At 39.9% G+C, this 20056-nt stretch overlaps 1 protein-coding gene and 1 pseudogene across 8 annotated transcripts in view; one reads left to right on the top strand and one right to left on the bottom strand.

Moving 5' to 3' along the window:
- Cald1 (caldesmon 1) overlaps nucleotides 1–20056 on the bottom strand; it is a 204082-nt gene that overhangs the window by 166900 nt on the left and 17126 nt on the right. For 2 of the 8 annotated variants that reach the window (XM_046455045.2, XM_058582818.1), the window contains exon 1: nucleotides 9478–9808. The exons of 1 other annotated variant lie outside the window; for it this stretch is intronic. The gene's annotated coding sequence lies outside the window, so the exon portion shown is untranslated. Of the gene's footprint in view, nucleotides 1–9477; nucleotides 9811–20056 lie in introns of those variants that run through there. 5 more of the 8 variants (XM_046455042.1, XM_046455046.1, XM_046455050.2 and 2 more) reach the window with 5 other exon arrangements.
- LOC124099855 (centromere protein Q-like) overlaps nucleotides 1–20056 on the top strand; it is a 59082-nt pseudogene that overhangs the window by 18831 nt on the left and 20195 nt on the right.

Genomic DNA, 20056 nt, shown 5'->3' on the forward strand with positions numbered 1-20056 from the left:
AGGCAGACCAGAGAGCACATGGCAAGGGGCACAGGACTAAACAGAGCCCCATGCCTACTGAGTCTCTGTAAGAAGTCACAGTGGATAATTGACAATCTAATTTGGTTTAAATCATGTGCAAAGCAATTTAGAAATGCTACTATAACTGTACAATAAAGGAATAAATATCCCAAATTTGTAAGAGAACAGACAGGCTAGAGTCACACATAAAAGAGGGGTCTCTGTCTCTTGGAGTCATTAGTGATAGGTTGCACAGCACAGAAGGTAAGCCTGTGGTTCACGGAAACAGATTATACAGGTATAAATCCTGCTTCTGCCTTGTACTAGCTCTGTAATCTCAGATGTATTACCTACCCTAACTGTAACTCAGTTTCTACATCCGGAAAATTGCTTGTTATAAATATTATTTTACTTGTATCTAATAAATATCAATATACTACTTAGCATGTGACACACATTATTCTAAACGCTGGATAATGGTACAATTAGTGAAGGGTTCATGAGCTCTAGCATAACATTGGTTTCAGCTTTCTTATAAAAAAATTATAGTCATTTATTCTTTTTACTCTTTTACTAATAGTACATGTGGGGCATGGTATTTTCTTAGGCTCAGGTCACAGCACTGAAAAAGCCAAAGTCCCTGTTTCCCTGATATTTATGTTCCAGGAGCATCACATGCTCTAGGAAACATGATCTAGGAAATAATAAATGTTCTGGGAAATCATAAATAAGCAAACAAACATACATAAATTATGAATATGCATGCAATTAAATGACAGAAGTGTTCTGCTTGGCTGTCCTGTGTAAAAGGCCAACTTTGCCTCTCCATACCTTGGGATCAATGATATCTTGTTGGAAGGAAGGGAAGTCTGATTTGTACCAAGTGCCAATTTCTTTGATATAAATCCTTCCATTATGGTCAATTTCAAGCTCCCAACATGACATCACTGAACAAAGAATTGGGAAGGAGAAGCTGGGTTGCAAAGCATAACACAGAATTTTCATCATACAGACTAAGTAGATGTATCTACTATCCCCAAGAGAACAGATTATAGTAGAATAGAGTGAAATAATTAGGAAGGGATATATCTTAAATATTGATTACCCTGGCTTTTACTACAATTTTAAATTTATATCATTTAACTTTTAGTAATGCTTTTATTTTACAAACCAGATCCCAAAATTCTTGAAAATTTAACTATCAGTTTTTGGGAGTTAGTATGAATTGAGGGTACCTGGAAAGGCAGGTAGTATCAGAGCAGAGAGAGAGGAGTCCAGATGCTGTTTGTGTGTAGCTGTGGGACATAATTTAACTCAATTTTAGCTTCCTTTCTCCAACAAGCTCTGCTTCCCTGTACACAACATAAGCACCTTGTAAACCAAATAGCATTGATACAAATACAGTAAAATTCTGTCATTCGTATTGGACCAGTTCACTCATATAGATAAACCTTTAGAGCTACAATTTTGGGTGAATATAATGTATATATTCAGTGCTCTGAATATGGTAGATTCTTCTGCAAAATACAGAAAAAGTAGCCCCTAGAGATGAATTTTCTGTGCTTTTGCACAAGGAACTGATCCCCGGTCCATGATCCTAAAGCCACTTGCCAGTTAGAGGCCCCACACTCCAGGGAAGCATCTAGGCCTGAGGCTGTGATGGTCACAGCCTTGGTGGGGGGGGGGGGGTGGATGGAGGTGCAGGTGAAGGAGGCATCTCTCCTTTCCTGCTTAGGATTTGCAAGTCCTGATCACAAAGTGGAAGACAGAGAAAAACATCTTCTGTGATTCCTGGTAAGGGAAATACCTAAAGTAACTGATTTTCAAAACATCCTTGGAACAGAAATACTTAAAAAGAAAAATTTTCCTAGATTTACCCCTCCTCCCAAGTCTAAATTTCACTTAGTAACAGTGGCTGGAACAAGAAGTGGAAATACCATGAGAAATTTTATTCCTGCCATATTTCCAGTGCTTTATAAAAGCAACCACTGGAAATCTCATCAGGACCTTGAACCTCATAGGGTTGACAGCTTTGTGCTTAAACCAAAAGAGTAGGTGAAGCTGGAGGAATTTTCAAGATAAGTCTTCTGGCTCTTCAGAAGGGACTCTTTGGTAAAATTGATGACTTGGGATATACATCTGTAACTTTTAGGGAAAAACATCATTTAAATCTGAAGAAATAGACTTCTGAGAAATAAGTAACTCCATACCTCTCCTATAAATTATTGTTACTGTAGGTGTACAGAATTGTTTCTGAGCCAGGATGTTTTATCAGTGCCACCAGGGAGCTTTGACAAACTACAGATGCCTGGACCTCACTCTAGCGAGACCTACTGAATTGGAACCTCCAGGGGACAAGTCTCAGGGATGTGTATTTTCAAAAAACTCTACAGATGCTGCTCAAGAGCCACTGGTGTGCAGGCAAATTGGGCTGCATGGTATAATCCACATTTGTGAATTGTAATGTTCTCTTTTATTATCAGAATAAAGCAATCTTTGAAACCAAAAAGGTTAACTGCCTGGGACTTCGGAGCTGTGTGTTTTAGAACCATCTTTGCTACCAGTTAACTGGATGATCTTGATCTGGTCACTTATTTTATTCTTTCATTCAACAAATATTTATTGGGCTTCTACCATGTGTCCAGGCACTGGGTATACATAAATGAAATAAACAGATGTTCCCTGCCCTTATGAATCTTACTGACCAAAAAGACAGACAGACATTAATCAAAGAAACTTACCAATACATAAATAACTGCACTTAGTGTGTGTGGCCAGGCTTTAGTTTCTCATCTGGTAAATGAAAAGTAGACTACCAGTTCCTTTTTGTGTGTATGTATAGTGCTGGGGATGGAACCCAGGACCTCGTGCATGCTAGGCAAATGCTTTACCACTGAGCTACCTCCTCAGCCCAGTTCCTTTCTTAAAAAAAAAAAAAAAAATTCTTCATAAGATCCCCAATTTCTTGGCCCAACCCTCCCATTATGTCTTAGGAAAACATAAAACCAGAAGTTTCTATGAATCCAACTACTCTTGTAAATAAATTAACATCTCATCACCAGAATACATTCTGCACAATTAGAAAAATAGTGGCACATATTGTGTGACATGTTTTATGACCCAGTTAGCTAAAAACACTAGCTGCATATACAGATTTCTTTACCTCGTGAAATAACTTGTGGCCTCCCAAATATTAGGAACTTGCAGACTACATTGACCAAGTACAAAATGTGGCTCTTAAGAAGCTATGGCTCCATTTGCCATAGATCATTACCAATGACAGCAGTTTTTTCTCCCCTGTGAGCTTAAACACAGCCTTGGAAACCTTCTTAACATACCAATTGGCTGGACCTGGCATATAAATGGAAAACTATATGTACTCCCTGGGCTGAATGATATCCTAAAGTCCTGCCCAGCTTAAAACTTCCATGGATCCATGTCTTCAATTCTGCTCTCTCAAGAAACACATATGCCGTCTCCCATCTTCACATAAAAGTACTCCAGATATCAGAAGGCATACAAGTGGCTGGCCCCTTAGTTTTATTTCTTTGGGAATAAACAGGTCTAGATCCTTTATCTTTTCCTCATCTATTTTGCTCTCCTGAGCCCCTCCAGCCTTTGATGCTGACTCTGGGATAGGTGTTTGTCAATGCCTCTCTAAAAAGTGTGACCATGATGCTCCAAATGTGATCCGGCCAGAACACAGGGGATGCTTCGAACACAGGACAGGGGTTCAGCGAATGAAGGATTACAGAGCAAATATTGCCTAGACCTGAAACACCCGGTTAAGTGTACACTGGCTTTTATTGCATTCTGTTGATTGAAGTATTGTGATTTACACTGAGAATGTATTGGTTTTCATTTATTAAAATTGCTAAATTATTATTTACTAAATTTGAAAGATTGCCTTCATTTGGAGGCGAGCCATATCATACCTGTGGCTCATGAAGTTTCTTGCCAATAAGAATTCTCGAAGTGCTTTTTCTCTAGAATCTTTCCGAAATGAAATGAATTCTTATTTTTTTCATTTATCAGTGGTGAAAATTTGAGGTTACCCTCCCTTAAGACTGGCTCGCTGGGCCATACCAAGAACTGTATGACCCTGGTATTAGGTAAACCACTCTCTAGAATAATATATTCACATCAAAATCCAAGTTATATACATTGAGACCTGTTGGAAATGTCAGCTGATTGGCCTCCACTCCCAACTGCCTCTTCTAACTGAAATGGCCCACTGGGCTTTTCTTTGCCCACAGGTGACCACTGACTGATTGGAGCAGGGTGGCAGCCAGGCCAACTGGTGCAATTCATCCATAGGTACATCAGTATCTTTAACAACCCTTCCTGCTAAGGGATTTGGCAAATGAAGACAATAGCTATTAGTTGAATCCATCAGATCTCCTCTCTCAGAATTTGACCTGGAAGCACAGAAGGAATTTTCCAGGTGATAGAACAGTGGAAAGAAGCAGACACAGTCTGAAGCTGAGTTCTGTGACTGGAAACACCTTGGGTGGAGAGAGAGTTCTCTGCTGAGACCCTTGGACCCACCTTGATGTTAATTTCACTCTTTGGACTCTCTGGTCCTGTTTTGGCTTGTGGCTTTCCATGTGATTCCATCTCTTTATTATTCCAGATGTGTTTTACAGTCCTGCCCCTTGAGTTGAGCTTCTGAAACTTGTGAACATAAGCATCTGTTTCCCCAGACTGCATCTTACCTGACCATACATCTTGCTCAGTAAGATCTTCATTTCTAAAACTACCTGACTTCTGATTTTTTCCTATTTTTCCTTTGCTCACCTAGCTGTAATTTACCACATAGCCTATTTTTCTGCTTTATATGCATCCAGTGGAACACTGATGCCTACTGGCCCTTGGTCCCTGTGGGTGCTTTCCCCTGGTCCTGCCCAGCATGCAAGTGAGGTCTGCCTACTTCCCCAGCAAAATATCTGGAAGGAAGCAAGAAGGGATGTTACATGTGGCTGTAAAAGGAACTAATTACATATTCCTACTTAATACATTCCCCTTCAAGTATGATGATTCCCTTCTAGTCAAGGGCTCTCATCTGCATATTCACAAAGCAAGGCCAGAAGCCTCAGGAAACGATTAAAAAGAAATTTATCTTCAAGTTCTCCATTATTGATGTATGTAGTCACACTCTTTTGAAAAAACGAAAAGATATGCATTAAAATGAGTGCTTATAAAGAACACCCAATTTATTTAAAATATTTAAAAAATTGTTTTCCTTCAAGCTCTGCTTCACAGCTGCTTAGCAATCATTTTATTCATCTCTCCGTGCTCTCTGGGAGTACACTTAATAGCTGCCATTCCTGAGTTTCTCTAGCCTCTGTGAGCTACCCACAAGGAAACAGCTTCTTCTCTGCTGATGATCTCCTTTTCTTTGGAAGGGAAGCTGAAGGAGGCAGTCTCCTCCTCTTTATCTGTGTATGCACATCATCTTCTTTTCCTTCCAGATCTGGGAACAAGAAGCACATCTCCACTCATATTCTGACCATACCCTTACCTCCTGAGGGTCATCTCCTGACTCTCAAGGGTGGGTCCCTTACCAGTCAATCACAAAGGATGGGTTCCCAAAGGACCTAAGGGTTCAGAGTTCTTATCAGATTGTCTAAGTTCTCCAAGCAAAACATCCTACCAGAAGGACAACCTCCTCACTTCCTCCTCATAGCCTGGGGCTTCCAGGCTTCCTGCCACCCCCTCCCACCCAGCCAATTGAAAGCTTGTGGCCCCGGACTACAGAAAATGCTCTAATCTCAACTCTGCCTGCTCTTTTAACTTTTCTCCTTCTGCCTAAAAAAGACAAGCAGCTTTCCTCTATCTAGAGCCAGTGCTGACACTTATACCGTCGTCTGGGCCTCATCCTAGAGCCCGGATCCTGTCCATTTCCAGTGTGGGACCAGGAAAGCTCCATGTTTGGTTAGGGAATTGAGGAGCTGGTGGGGTGGAGGGGTGGGGTGAGGAAGTTAGGGATGCTACCAGGGCTCAGTGACAGTTGGGGATACTAAAGACTGAGGCCCTCAGAGGTGAGAGGCAAGCTCCGTGCAGCAGTCTGGTCTCAATACCAACAGGAACCACAGCCAGGTGCTCCTGATTACCTCATCCTCCCGACAAGGCCCAGGCTTGACATGCTGGGATTAATTCCATGCTTTTGGCTGGAGGCAAAGAAGCTGCCTCATTTACTAAGGCCTTTCTGTTGTCAGCATTGTCTTTGGTCTTCTGCTCATCTGGATCTTCAGATTTCCTGGTTCCTAGATATTGCCTTGCACCTCTGATGTCTTATCTTCCCGTTATTTATTTTTTCTCCTGGTCTCTGATCATCAAAACCAGACTTCAGACTACATTGGGCTAGACCCATATTCACTAGATTATGGAATCAGGGACCTAGAAAGAAGTTGGAGCAAGAAAGTCGCACCCAAGGATCTTCAAGTATGAGGAAGGAGGAAATAGTTCAAGATAGTAGGTAAGAGGTAGGAACATAATGTCCAGAGGACTCCAATTGAAGGCAGTTCAGTGTACTTAGCCTACAGGGAAGAAGAACAAAGGCTCACTTCACTTAGAGATATTAACTACTACCGGATCCATTCTGCAGATTGTGGCCAAAGAATTGATGCCTTCTGCAAAGGTCAGGGTCATTTCAGCAGAGGAACCAAAACTACAAGTGAGTCTCATCTTGGTGCTCATGAGTTAAGGCTGAGCTAAAAGCATCTCTTTAAATTACCCAGCATCCATAATAGATGGGTATCTGGGTTAGCTTGACAGATGAAGAACTTTCTGTTAAGAAGCTAATGGTTCTATTTTCAGAATCTGAGAGATTTTACCCAGAAAACCCCTTTTGAAAGTCTAAAAATTCTTTGGCAGTATCTTTCTAACCTCCTCCTTAGTCTACCATGCTATTTGCATTCCTCTTCGTCAGCATTTTCTCCATCCCCCCACCCCCATGGCCTCACCCCACCACATTTCCTAACCCAGTGACAGACAACGGGCAGATGGGAAACTATCAAATCCTCTCTCAGACCCATCTCAAGTCACTTTTCTGTCTTGTTAAAGGAGTGACAAACTAGTTATCATGCTACCATGAAAATGACAACTACATGTTCTTTTTCTTTTTCTTTTTTATTTTTTTTTATTTCTTTTTTTAAGGACTTCTGTGGTGCATTTCACTCATCAGAACAGAAAATACCCAGGCTAGGTTCTGGAACTTTCTATGGCATGTCACAGTACCAACTTATTTTATATGCAGAGAGCAGGAGCTCTTCAGGACAGTCACAGGGGTCAATAAGAATTATTAATGGCCCCCCTGTCAGGAAATGCTCTCATGTATCTCATTTAAATCTTTTGAATGTGGGTCTCCTTCTCCTTCTAATGCAAAAACCATGTCATTTTTTTTTTCATTTTAATTATTTAAATCCCCCATTCTATTGGCTTTGAACAATGGAAACAACTCTACACTTTACCTATAGCCAATCCTTTGTACATTTCTCGAGTGTCCAAAGATCAACTCTTTTAGTAATGTTTTGTAGCAGAATTTTGGTACAAAACATCATATTTCTCTTTATTAAATAATTTTAATAGAATGGAAGTTCTAGCAGTGTGGTTTTATTAAGTCTGTTTTCCTCCCTATTTGGGGGAGATGTATTATAGCTAATACTCAACAGCAAAATGACACCCAAATAACTGCCTAAAGTTCAACAGAAACTAAAATCCTCACATTTCAATCTACAGTAGAACATGTACACTGTTTTTTTTTTTTTTAATGTGTCTTTGTGGTTGTTGGAGGTGGGAGGTATAGGAGGGGATGGGAAGGAGAGGTCATAGAAAGACTGAACTTTCAGGGATTCGAAGATGTTGGTTTCAAATGGAATTTATCTTCAAATCCCAAGATTATGGATTTCCTTCCAAACTGCATTCCCTACATGGTTTAGAGAACAGTTGAAAAAAAAATTTGCTCTTCATATTTTGATTGACATTAAAAACACTGTGAAAATAGTTTGGAACTTGATCTCTTCGAGGGAAGGACAATAATCAAACTGTAGCTTTTGCCTGCAGCCTTCCTCTCACACTTACTCAGAACTAGTCCAGGGAAAGAAATTCACAGGGAAGTCTGTTCTCATATATCACTTCTAGAAGCAGAGAGAGACATTCTCAAGAAATTATCCCCAATTTCTAAATACAAAGAGAAAAGATTAATGAATCTCAACCCCAAACCACCATAATGCGTGGAATAAAATCAAATGGAATCTGTCATTTGGAGTGGTTTTAGCCTTTCATATCCATATTATTAAAAAAAAAATTACCAGATTTGCCCTTCTCTCCACATAGCACCTAGTCTTCACTTAAGATCTAGCCACACATGTCCGGTTTTGCCAAAAACACTAGAAGGATTTTGCTGTTTCCGTTTATAAGTTCATCTGCATAGTCTTGTTAACAGACGGATCTCTGAAGACCAAGTACTTTGTTCTTATCCACTTTTTTGACCCTGGATTGCCACAGCACTAAAATTCCCCCGCCCTTTACAATCAGCTCTTTCTAAAAGGAATTGCAGACCATACTACCAACTAGCTGCCTGTGCTTCTATTTAAGATGCCCAAATACGTCTATCTTGAAATAAAAGCCTGTCTCCTTCCTTTCTGGAACACATTTCCAACCCACATTTTTTTTTTCAAATTCTCCAGGCATAGTCAGGCACACTTTCAAACAGAAAAATGAGAGTTCTTGAGAAATAGTTTGGTAGGAGGTTAACTATGATTTCTAAACACACACCCACTAGCACATGCATACTCTTGTTTTTAGGTTTTATAGGAAACAGATCAGGGTAGGCAACCTCTGTCTTAGTAAATATCAGATCAGTGACACTAACTCAACCATCACTAGAGCTAGAACCCTCTGACTGTATTTGTTTTTCCCCAGCTCCAAAAGTCTAGTTCTTGTTTGCAGAGTAAGTAACATAGAAATGCATGTGGTTTAAACACACACACACACACACACACACACACATATACACACACACATCACTTTTTGGCTTCTCATGAACATAAATAGTTGTTGCTCTTACTTTTAAAGCAAAACTCCTTTCAAAGTCTGATAATAAAAGATGCAGAAGAAGCTGCTGAGTGGCACAGCCCGCCCGCAAACCCTGGCCTGTGATCATCAGGTACAAATCCAGGTCCCTCTCCTAAACAAAAGGACATCTGAAGCAACGTTGCCAGTGCTCCCTGATACAAGTCACTATGTGATCTCTCCTCTTGTCCCAACTCTAGAAACAAAACTTGAAATTTCACCCTGTTCGCCTCTGGGAACATCTGCAGGGTGGTGAAGCCCAGTCTGACTCCGAGAATTTACATGGTCTATTGCCTTGAAGGATCTTGCATGTCTGGCTACCTTGGCCAGGAATGTTGATTGAAACCCAGAGAAAAGTCCCCAGCTTCTCTGGAAGAGAAAAGAGAAAGGCCCGTGCCTTACCTCCTCGGCTGAAATCTCTTCCCCAGGACTCCGTGGGAAAGGAAGGGCTGATCCCTTTAAGCAGGAGCACAGCAAGAGAGCAAGCAGGCAGGCAGGCAGCCGAATGCACACTGCTCTATTCAATAAAACTGCAGACGGCCCTTCCTTGGCCCCTCCCAGAAGTCCATGCTAAGTGAACACATATCCCCTATGTTTACAGCCGGCAGTCAGTGGTATGCATTGTCCTGTAGTTTTTCTAATAAGCAGCCAATGACGACACCCTGGCCAAGGTGATGCCGTGGGCCTGTGCAGATGCCTGTCATTCCCCAGGCATGCTCAGGAAATCACTCATCAGAAAAACCAAGACCTAAAAAGCTCTGAAACAGCCGAGCAGGCTGCCAAAACCAGCCTGCTCCATGCCCTTTTTTGGTTATCCTTAGCAGGGCCTCTGGAAGTGTATCCATTGTCAGGAGCAATCAGAAGAAATGTTAATCTTGGAGAAAGAGGCTGTCTTGAAGAACACAAATGGAGCTTTAAAAAGAAAGCAGTCTATCAAATGAAAATTAACAGATATGTTTATGGGGGTTGGGAGTGGCGAAGGCTTTTGAGTGGAGGGCGATTTCATACTGTATTTCTTCTTAAAGTAGTTGCAAGTACAGAAATGAATTTAAATTGTTATGCAATTTGAAAACCTGAAATAGACAAGACCCAGGTCTGCTCTACAGGCTAAATTGTAGCCTGGAAAAGAGGCACAGCCCCCTAAAATATGTCTACTTGTGTTATAAAAACGACTGACCAAAAAAAAAAAAAAGTGCATTGGTTGTTTTTAGCAGGCAATGTTGGCCAGAATAAACCTTGTGCTAGAAACTGTGCCGGCCAGGGTCCTAGGGTTGGATAGCCTTCTTGGTTTGTCATAGCAACTATCCCTGCTATACCTTTTTATTTCCCCAGTCTTGGCAGTGGAGAGAGAGTGCTAGAAGTTGATATGTAACAGAGAGGGCATGGAGACCCAGCACCTACCCCCAGATGAGACTGATGTTCCAGTAACTTCTTCAAAGTGTGTGCTATGGGAGGGTCAGAATTAGGAGATGCTCAATTAGAATGCAGTTAACCGACCCACACATGCATCTGATTGTGGTCTAGTACTTTTTAGTACTTAATTCAATAAAAAAATGATTTTTTTGGAATACCTACTATTTTTCAGGTCTAGGGATAGACGCAAAATATATGTCTCATTATTTCTATGTGTTTGGACAGTGATTCATCACTGACAAAGAAATTTTAAATAATTTCCCTGGCTAATTACAAGTCCAGAGGCTTGGTCTTCAAAAATTGAAGGTTTTAAGAGAAAGTCTTTCCCTCTTCATGAAGATCTGAGTTAGAAATGATCTGTTTAGCCAAAGCCCCTGCCCTTTATGTCCTATTCAGAACACTGGGAAGAAGCCGAGTCACATGAGTGGCTTCCTCCTTCAGCCTTCCAGCCATTAAGAAGTTACCCAGAAATATCTATATAGACTCTGTACACTCATCCTTTTCTTTTTCTCCCTCCCTCCCTTCCTTCCTTTATTTCTCTGTGTGTGTGTGTGTGTGTGTGGTGTGTGTGTGCCACAGGTTGAACTCAGAATGCTTAATCCCTGTTTTAGTCAGCTTTTTCACTGCTGTGACTAAAAGACTTGTCAAGAACAATTTTAAGAAGGAAAAGTTTATTGGGGGGCTCACAGTTTCAGAGCGTTCAATCCATAGACAGCTGGCTCCTTTCCTCAGAGCTCGAGGTGAGGCTGAACATCCAGGTAGAAGAGTGTGGTGGAGGGAAGCGGCTCACAGGATGATCAGGAAGCATAGAGAGCTAAGCTCAGCTCCCCACATATGTACCCCAAAGGCATGCCCCCAGGGGACCCCCCCCTCCTCCAGCCACATCCTACCTGCCTTCTGTTACCACTCAATTAATCCCTTCAGGGAATTAACTCACTGATTGGGTTAAGGCTCCCATAACCTGATGATTTCTCCTCCAAACTTTCTTGTATTGTCTCTCCCATGAGCTTTTGAGGGACACCTCACATCCAAACCATAAAAACCAGTGAGTCACATCCCCAACCCTCTTTATTTTGAGACAGGGTCTTGCTAAGTAGCTGAGGCTGGCCTTGATTGCAAGTTTCTGCCTCAGCCTCCTGAGCTGCTGGTGGTGCTGTGCACCACCCTCCACCCCCAGCACTCATCTCTTTCTTAGGAAGGCTTTTTACTCCCTCCCCTCTTCTAACCACCACTGCTGAAAAGAGCCCCCCAAAAAGCTACAGCAAAAGCTACCAGGAAGAGGAAGAGGCAGGCTTCAGGCATCCTAAGTTAGAATCAGAATGCACTTTCCCAGAGAAACTGAATAAACAATTGGTTGGTGGGAACACTACAGTCAAAGTTACATTTCAAATTCAATGTAGCTCAACCAGGCATCTGTGGAACAACACCATTTATAAAATGGTTCCTATGGGAAAATGTTTTCTGATTCCAAATAAATGACTTGAAAATAAACTTTTGGAATACAGCCAGTTTTATTGCCGGGGACATCCCATATCTGGACAGGTTGTAAAGATAGAATAATACTTGTTAGTGTGGTGAATGGCTGAGCTTGGAGACTTTATAGGGCAGATCTCAGCAAGTTTGGAAAGCAATTTAATGAGTGAGCTCTAGATGTGACCTCTGTCCAGAGATGTTCTGGCAGTGTGATCTCCAGGCAGTGTTGCCCAGAACTCGGAGAGTCCTGTTCAAAAATGCTATTTTCCATTGCTGCAGCTGATTATAGCCTGAGCGATACTCTCCTCACTTGTATGAGGCATGTCCTTTGGTTGAACAGCATCAGGGCACAATTTTGCAAGCAAAGAATAAAATAAGTACCAGCTTTCCAGAGGAAAGAAAAGTTGTACTACAAATGGGGAAACTATTATCAACAGGAAACATGCAAGGGACATGCATTTTGCATGGTTTTTAGAAGATAAACGGCTAAATATTTTGGGGTTATGCCTTTGGAAAAAAGAAGTATGTTTCCCTAGATAAATTCTGGATACCTAACATACAGCATATAGTGGATGAGCAATCATAAAGCCTATATTCTGTGTTTGAAGATGAACTTTTTTTTTTTGTCTTTTTTTTTTAATTTTTTTTTATTGGTTGTTCAAAACATTATAAAGCTCTTGACATATCATATTTCATACATTAGATTCAAGTTGGTTATGAACTCCCAATTTTACCCCAAATACAGATTGCAGAATCACATCGGTTACACATCCACATTTTTACATAATGCCCTATTAGTAACTGTTGTATTCTGCTACCTTTCCTATCCTCTACCATCCCCCCTCCCTCCCCTCCCATCTTCTCTCTCTACCCCATCCACTGTAATTCATATCTCTCCTTGTTTATTTTCCCATTCCCCTCACAACCTCTTATATGTAATTTTGTATAACAATGAGGGTCTCCCTCCATTACCATGCAATTTCCCTTTTCTCTCCCTTTCCATCCCACCTCATGTATCTGTTTAATGTTAATCTTTTCTTCCTGCTCTTCCTCCCTGCTCTGTTCTTAGTTGCTCTCATTATATCAAATGAAGATGAACTTACTGTGGAGGAACTATAGATTGGAAGAATAATCCAATACATTTCATGTAATATACACCATGATATAGAAAATATCCTCGTTCTTTGCCTTCTTGCTTTTTTTATAAAACAACCCAATTTTTTTTTTAAAAAAGGAAAGGAAAACAAAAAGAGTATACGTTCTCCAATCTCTGCCAGTTGCTGCTATGGAAAATTTTACTTTTTTCCAGAGATCATTTATAAACAGAACTAAAAATACATAGGATTTATATAGGAAATTCCTGTGGAATGTATTTCCCCAATGATCATCCCAGGAAAGAATAGCTTGTCTATCATAGGATATATCTGCCTAATCAAACTATAATAAATCTAAAGAAACATTTGGAAACATCTGGATGATACATTATATCTTTTAGTTCTGAGCATTTGCTATCATATAAGTTAGTGTTCAGCAATTGTATTTTGTTTATGTGTCAATTTGGGAAAATTAGAATCATTTCGTTGAATCCACGAACTATCTACTTGCTTGAAAATATCTACTTCATTGAATAGAAAGAAGGATTTGAAACTATTAAAATGTTGCAGAAACCCCTCCCACATTCTTTTAGTCCAATGAAACCTTCCAGACACCCAAACCGATAAAACAATGAAAGCAAACTAGTAGAATCCTGATATGAACAAGAAATTAGTTTAATGGGGCTGGGGTTGTGGCTCAGTGGCAGAGGGCTTGCCTAGCATGTGTGAGACACTGGGTGCAATTCTCCACATCACATGTAAATAAATAAAGGTCCATTGAGAACTAAGAAATATTTAAAAAAAAAGAAATTAATTTTTTAAAAATAACTATGGGTAAATGGTAGGAAGATCAGTAGAGTAGAGGGAAAAGAGCAGGGAGAGAAATACCAGGGCCTGAATTAGAACAAAATATATTCCATGCTTTTATAATTATGTCAGCATGGAGTCTACTGTCATGTACAACTAAATGAGCCAATTGAAAAAAAGGAATTCTGATATGAAAATTGGACCACAAAGTATGCGCGCGCGCGCGCGCACACACACACACACACACACACACACAGAAAAAATTTAGACTAAATGCACATAAGCCTAGATTTTTAAAAATTAGCAAATTGAATCCAACACTGGGGGAAAAAAAAGACCAATGCAGAGATGGTTCAGAATCTGAAAGTCTGTTACAACATAAGCAGCTTAAGAGTTTTTTTTTTTTAAAAAAAAAGGTAAGAAAGAAAAGAGAAAAATCATCTCAATATTTGGTAAAATTTATAATCACTTGTAAAAAAAATATCTCTTGGTAACTAAGATGAGAATCTTTATAAACTAACTGAGTGACATTTACCAGAAATCTATAGCAAACATCATGCTCATGCTCATTGATAAAAGGTTAAAAGCATTTTCATTATAACCAATTTTTAAAAAAAGAATAATAAATTACCCTCTGGTACAATTAGAAAATGTGCTGAAAGTTCTAACCAAGACAAAGAAATTAGAAAATAGAGCCACTGGGATTAGAAAGAAAAATAAATGTTTTTATTTGCTATGAAATGATCTTTACGTATAAAATTTAAGAGAATCTGTAACCATATTGCAACCAACAAAAGCTTAGCAAGATTGTTGGAAACTCAAGTTGAGTATGCAAAAATCCAGAGTCCCTGTAACCAGCAAGCTCTAATTTTAAAATAAAATAGAAAAATATGTTATTCATAATAACAACAAAAAGTATACATTACCTAGAAATAAATGTAATAAAATACATATAAAAATTTACTAAACCTGAGTAAGGAAATGAAAGATGCAAATAAATAGTGAAGTATAATATTTTCATGAATGGCAAATCTCCAAAATTTAAAAATAACAATTCTCCTCAAAGGAGTCTAAAATTTTTTTCCAGTTAAAATTCCCAAATAATGTATTTTGTATAAACTTATGAAGAAATAGTAAATACAGAAAAGTAGAGATCTAAAGCTAGGTAATGAAAATTTAATAGATCAATTCTAATTAAAATCAGCCTAGAAGTAGACCCAAGCATATATGGAAAAGTGTCAAATGGTAGTAAAGCTATTAAAATCAGAGGGAAAAGGTGGATTATTCTGTGAATATTTATAAACTATTTTAGTTTATAAAGATTCTCATCTTAGTTACAAGAGATTATGTGAAAACAATCAATTTTAATTCACAAGTCCAGCTTCACACTAAAACTAGGATACATGAAAAACAAAGCTTGGAAAAATTGTGGGTAAATATTTTTATCATAGGATATATCATAGGATAAAAAGCAGAACTTAGCAATGTAAAAACTGATAAGTTTGGGGACTCAATTAAACATGGTAGATTGAAAAAGCAACACTTATTTCTGTTTCTTCTATAAAACAAAATGATAGTAATGAAGTAAAAGTCATGAATAAGTCCTACTAGGCAAAGAATCTTGGAAAAGAATCAACGGGAGTCTGGATGTCAGCCAAATTCTGGAGTATGGAAAATGGATGGAGCATTGGTATTGACTAAACAGAGCTGAGAAGATGAAATCTGGCATGTGGATTAGAAGCCAATGAGAAGACACAGATTTGAGGCTGAGAATCAGGAAAAGCCTGGGATTTGGAAGCCCTGGGGAGCTCTGAAGGTGTGGAGTGGAGCAGAGAAACCAGAATAGGGAATATTGAGGAATCCAGGTAGCTTCCTCACCCCAACACGACCAGGTGAACGCCCTCTCCCAACTAGGCAGAGTTCTAACTGGAACAGCTTTTACAAAGGCACTTTCAGAGGACTGCTCAGATACTGTTGGTGGAAATGCAAATTAGTACAGCAACTATGGAAAATAGCAAATAGTCACAGAGGCATTAAACTGAGAGAAAGGGTAGTCATCCTATTCATGGTAAGGTTACAATCATGAAGAAGCAATAACTACAGAAAACTAGAAATAGAAGTACCATATAATAGAGCAATCTCACTATTGGAAAATTTATCCAAAGGAAATCATTATGCTGAAGAGGCATAATGCACTCTTACATTTATATGTAGCACTATATATATAATAGGCAAGACATAATGATGAAAGTGTCCATCATTGATGAAAGGATAAAGAGAATTTGGTACATACACAATGGAATATTATTCAGCCATGAAAATAATAAAATAGAGTCATTTGCAGCAACATGAGTGGACCTGGAGGAAATTATATTAAGTGGAATAAGTCAGGTACATAAAGACAAATACTGCATGTTCTCATTTACAGTGGAAGCTCAGAAGCTGATTTCATGATCTCAAGGAAGTAGAAATAAGAGTGGTCACTAGGGCCTGGAAGGTCAGAGGAGTGAGGGAGGCAGAGAAAGGTTGATGGGTACAAAAGTGCAATTGGTAGGTGATAACTTCTAGTCTTGTATAACATAGTAAGATAACTATGAAAGACAACAATTAATTGAATATTTCAAAATAACTAGTAGAAAGCATTTTGAATGTTCCCAGCACAAAGATATAATATGTGAGGTGATAGACGTGCCAAGTATCCTGATCTGATTGTTATACATTGTACACCTGAATTGAGATGCTAAACGGTAATCTATAGACATGTATTATTACTGTGTTGATTAAAAATAAAAATATTTTTTAAAATTAGAAGACATTCTGAGAGAACAGGGAAAGAATGCTTGCAAATGAAAAATACGGCAGAATTTTATAGACATTCAATTCAAGCAATGGAAGATAAAGTTTAGAAAAGTCTGACAGAAAAACAGGAAAAAGACAAGAAGGAAAAGGGAGAGTAAAGATGAAAAAAAATTAGAGAACTAGTAAAAAAGTCAACACCTGAGAGTTCCTAGAAAAGAAGACAGAAGCGATAATGAGAAGGAAATTGCTCAAGGAAACAGTAAGTTTTCTCAAAAGTAAAGGACACAAATTTCCTGTGTCAAAGAGCCCACGGGGCCAGTGCCATGAAGGAAAACATTGCTGTGCTGTCTCCAAAAGTGAATATATTGGACATGTCATCCCCAAATTCCTGTGTTAATGGTATTTAGAGATGGGAACTTTGGAAAGCAATTAGAAGTAGATGAGGTCATAAGGGTGGGGCCTTCATGATGGCATTAACGGCTTTATAAGAAGAAGAGACCTGAGCTAGTATGCTAACTCTGTATCACCAAGCCACAGAACCTGCACCATGCTATTATGCAGTAAGAAAGCTCTCACCAGTTGCCTGCACCATGCTTTTGAACTTATCAGAATCCAGAATTGTGAGCTAAGTAAACCTCTATTCTTAGTCATTTACTCCATCTCGGGTATTCTGTTATAGGAACAGAAAGTAGACTAAGACAAACATATTTCCTCCTGAAGTTATCAAGGTTTTGAGGCTAATCTCTATTCCAGAGGGGGAAAAAATATGTTGAAGTGGAAAAGAGAAACCTAGAAGGAAGACATAGATCAGGAAACAGGATGTAAACCCAGGATATTGGTGAGAGGTAACTGTGCAATCAAGGACAAAGTAAATCCTGGGATGATGGTTACGTAACCAGTTGAGGAAGTCCCATGGACACTGGAGCAAAGGGCTCCAGGAAGGGTGTTTTCAGGAAAGGACGATTCAATCAATGAACCAATAGAGTCCCTTTATGAAAGACAATAAGTAAATGTAGGATTGAGGTCATCATAATTACAGAAAGACAAACCTTTTATACAAGAAAGGGAAAGTAATCATTGGATGCTGTGGTAAAAAAATTAACACAATCATCAACTGATTTTACCAAAACAAGAACGACATGATCAGGTTCTGAGGATAACGGGCAAGATCAGATCTGCAGGGTTTGAGTGGATAAGAGGGCTAACCCTTCATTTTGCTGAGTAGGATATCAACAGGAAGCATCTACAACCGAACCCCTAATAAACTTCCATATGCCTTAGGAATATAGAAGTTAATACCTAAAAGAACAACAAAGCAGTTCATTCTTTCTTTTATTCATTTGCTGAAAAAATGATGAGTTTCTACCACAGGCAAGGTCTGTCCTGGGTGCTATGAATTAAATCCATTCTGATGGTGGAAGACAGATAAACATATGAATGAATCCAATAATACGTAAGGTCAGGCTGTGGGGAGTGCTATAAGGAAACAGTAAGAAAGGGTAAGGAATAGAGAGAAACTGAGAAGTCTTTTTGAAAGGAGTTTTTCAATAAAAATATGAACAGGGTAAAGGAGTGAACAGAGAATATACGAAGGAAAAGTATTCCCACGGCAAGAATAGCAGGTACATATTAAAAGAACAGAGTACTCCGGGAGGAGCCACAGACCAGGGCCAGCTTGGTTCACCCAGAGCCCCCGTGTCATGGCAGGACTTCTGGTTTTGTTATAAGATGGAAAATCATTGGAAGATTTTGAGCTGGAGAAAAAAATAAATCCCTCTGGCTGCCCTGCAGAAACTACAGGGCAGAATTGCAAGAGGAGAAGCAGAAGAAAGCTATGGCCACCTCATGGGCAAGAGGCCCAGGCTAGGGCTGGGGAATTAGAAGTCGGGGCAGCTGAGAAAGTATTGAATTTTGAACACATCAAGATTCACCCATGGTTTGGATGAGGGATGTGACACAGGAGGGGTGACAGGAGTGTCTTTATTGCAGCCTAAACAACTGAGTGAACTGTCATTGCTCCGATGACATGGGACCACTGAGGGCGGCAGAGATTTGTGGGGAGGCGTAGAGGTCATCTTCAACATATTTAGGCATATAAGACCACTCGCAGTCACCCAAGTGGGTGACACACTACTCTGGAGTGACTTAGTGCTACTGGAGAGTCGTGACACTGTCCACTGTCTACACATCAGGAAGGAGTTTCCGGGAAATGCAGAGCATGAGTAGCAGAGGTGTGAGAACTGACACCCCAACATCTGCCACCCCAGAAAAGGAAGAAGACCGAGAGCCAGGCTTAGGAGGAGGATCCGTTCTAGGAATGGGTGGCTTCAAGGATGCTTGCTTTTTGGCAAAAAGCCGTATAACATGATTTGACTTTTAAAACCACGTGGCTTGTGACATATTGGATTATTGGAATCTACTATTTACTTCCTTTTAAACAGGATTAAACACTCACATTCTTTGCCAGGTGACTTGCAGTGCTTTCAGTCGGTGACCTGGACCATCCGATTTGCTCTGTCGGGTGCCATGTGGCTAGAAGGCATGGTGCCCGTCCAAAGGGGAGGCCCCAAGGAGCTTCCGCCTTGAGCGTCGTTGCCTAACCATGATGACATGTCCCACGTGGTGGGCTAGAGGTGCTCCCCGCAAATGACATGTTCACCCAGAACCTGTGAGTGTGGACTTATTTGGAAATAGAGTCTCTGCAGATGTAATTAAATGAATGATCAGGACAAGATCAGGCTCTATTCAGGAACTGGGCTCTCATCTAATGACAAGGGTCTTTATAAGGAAAAGAGGGTGTTTTGAGACACCTAAGAGGGCAAAGGGACGAGAAGGTAGAGGGGGAGACTGGAGTCATTCGTATACTAGCTCAGCGTTGCCAGTGACCACCAGAAGCTACGAGAGAGACAGGGGACAGATTCTCCCTGGTGGCCTCCAGAAAAAGCCAACAGCCCTGTCCACACTTGGACGTTGGACTCTGGGCCTCCAGAACTGCAGAGAATAAATGTCTGTTGTTTTAAGCCACCCAGTTTGTGTTAATTTGTGACAGCAGCACAGGAACTAACACACCCCAGATAGTGGCTGCTCTTCGACTTGGTTTCCAGAAAGAAAAGCAAGACAGATGGAGTTGGGCTGGGCCAGAGAGCCCCGCCAAGACCAGCAGAGTTGCCGTGTACCCAGGCCTTGTGTGAAGGGAGCAAGGAATAAACATTGCTGGCCATAGGCCACCTAGATTTGGGAGCACTTTTTACAAAGAAAAAAAAAACAGCTAATATATGTAAGTATTAAGTAGGAAGAATTATTTACATCCAGATGTAAAAATTTTTATTCAACAAAAGCCACAATATATAAAGTGAAAGGACCGGCCAAGAGAAAGTTTTCAGTGTATAAAATAA

The sequence above is a fragment of the Marmota monax genome, unplaced genomic scaffold (assembly GCF_021218885.2).
Source record: "Marmota monax isolate L192 unplaced genomic scaffold, Marmota_monax_Labrador192_F-V1.1 WCK01_AAM20220418_F8-fsc00131, whole genome shotgun sequence".
In the NCBI taxonomy this organism is placed as follows: Eukaryota; Metazoa; Chordata; class Mammalia; order Rodentia; family Sciuridae; genus Marmota; species Marmota monax.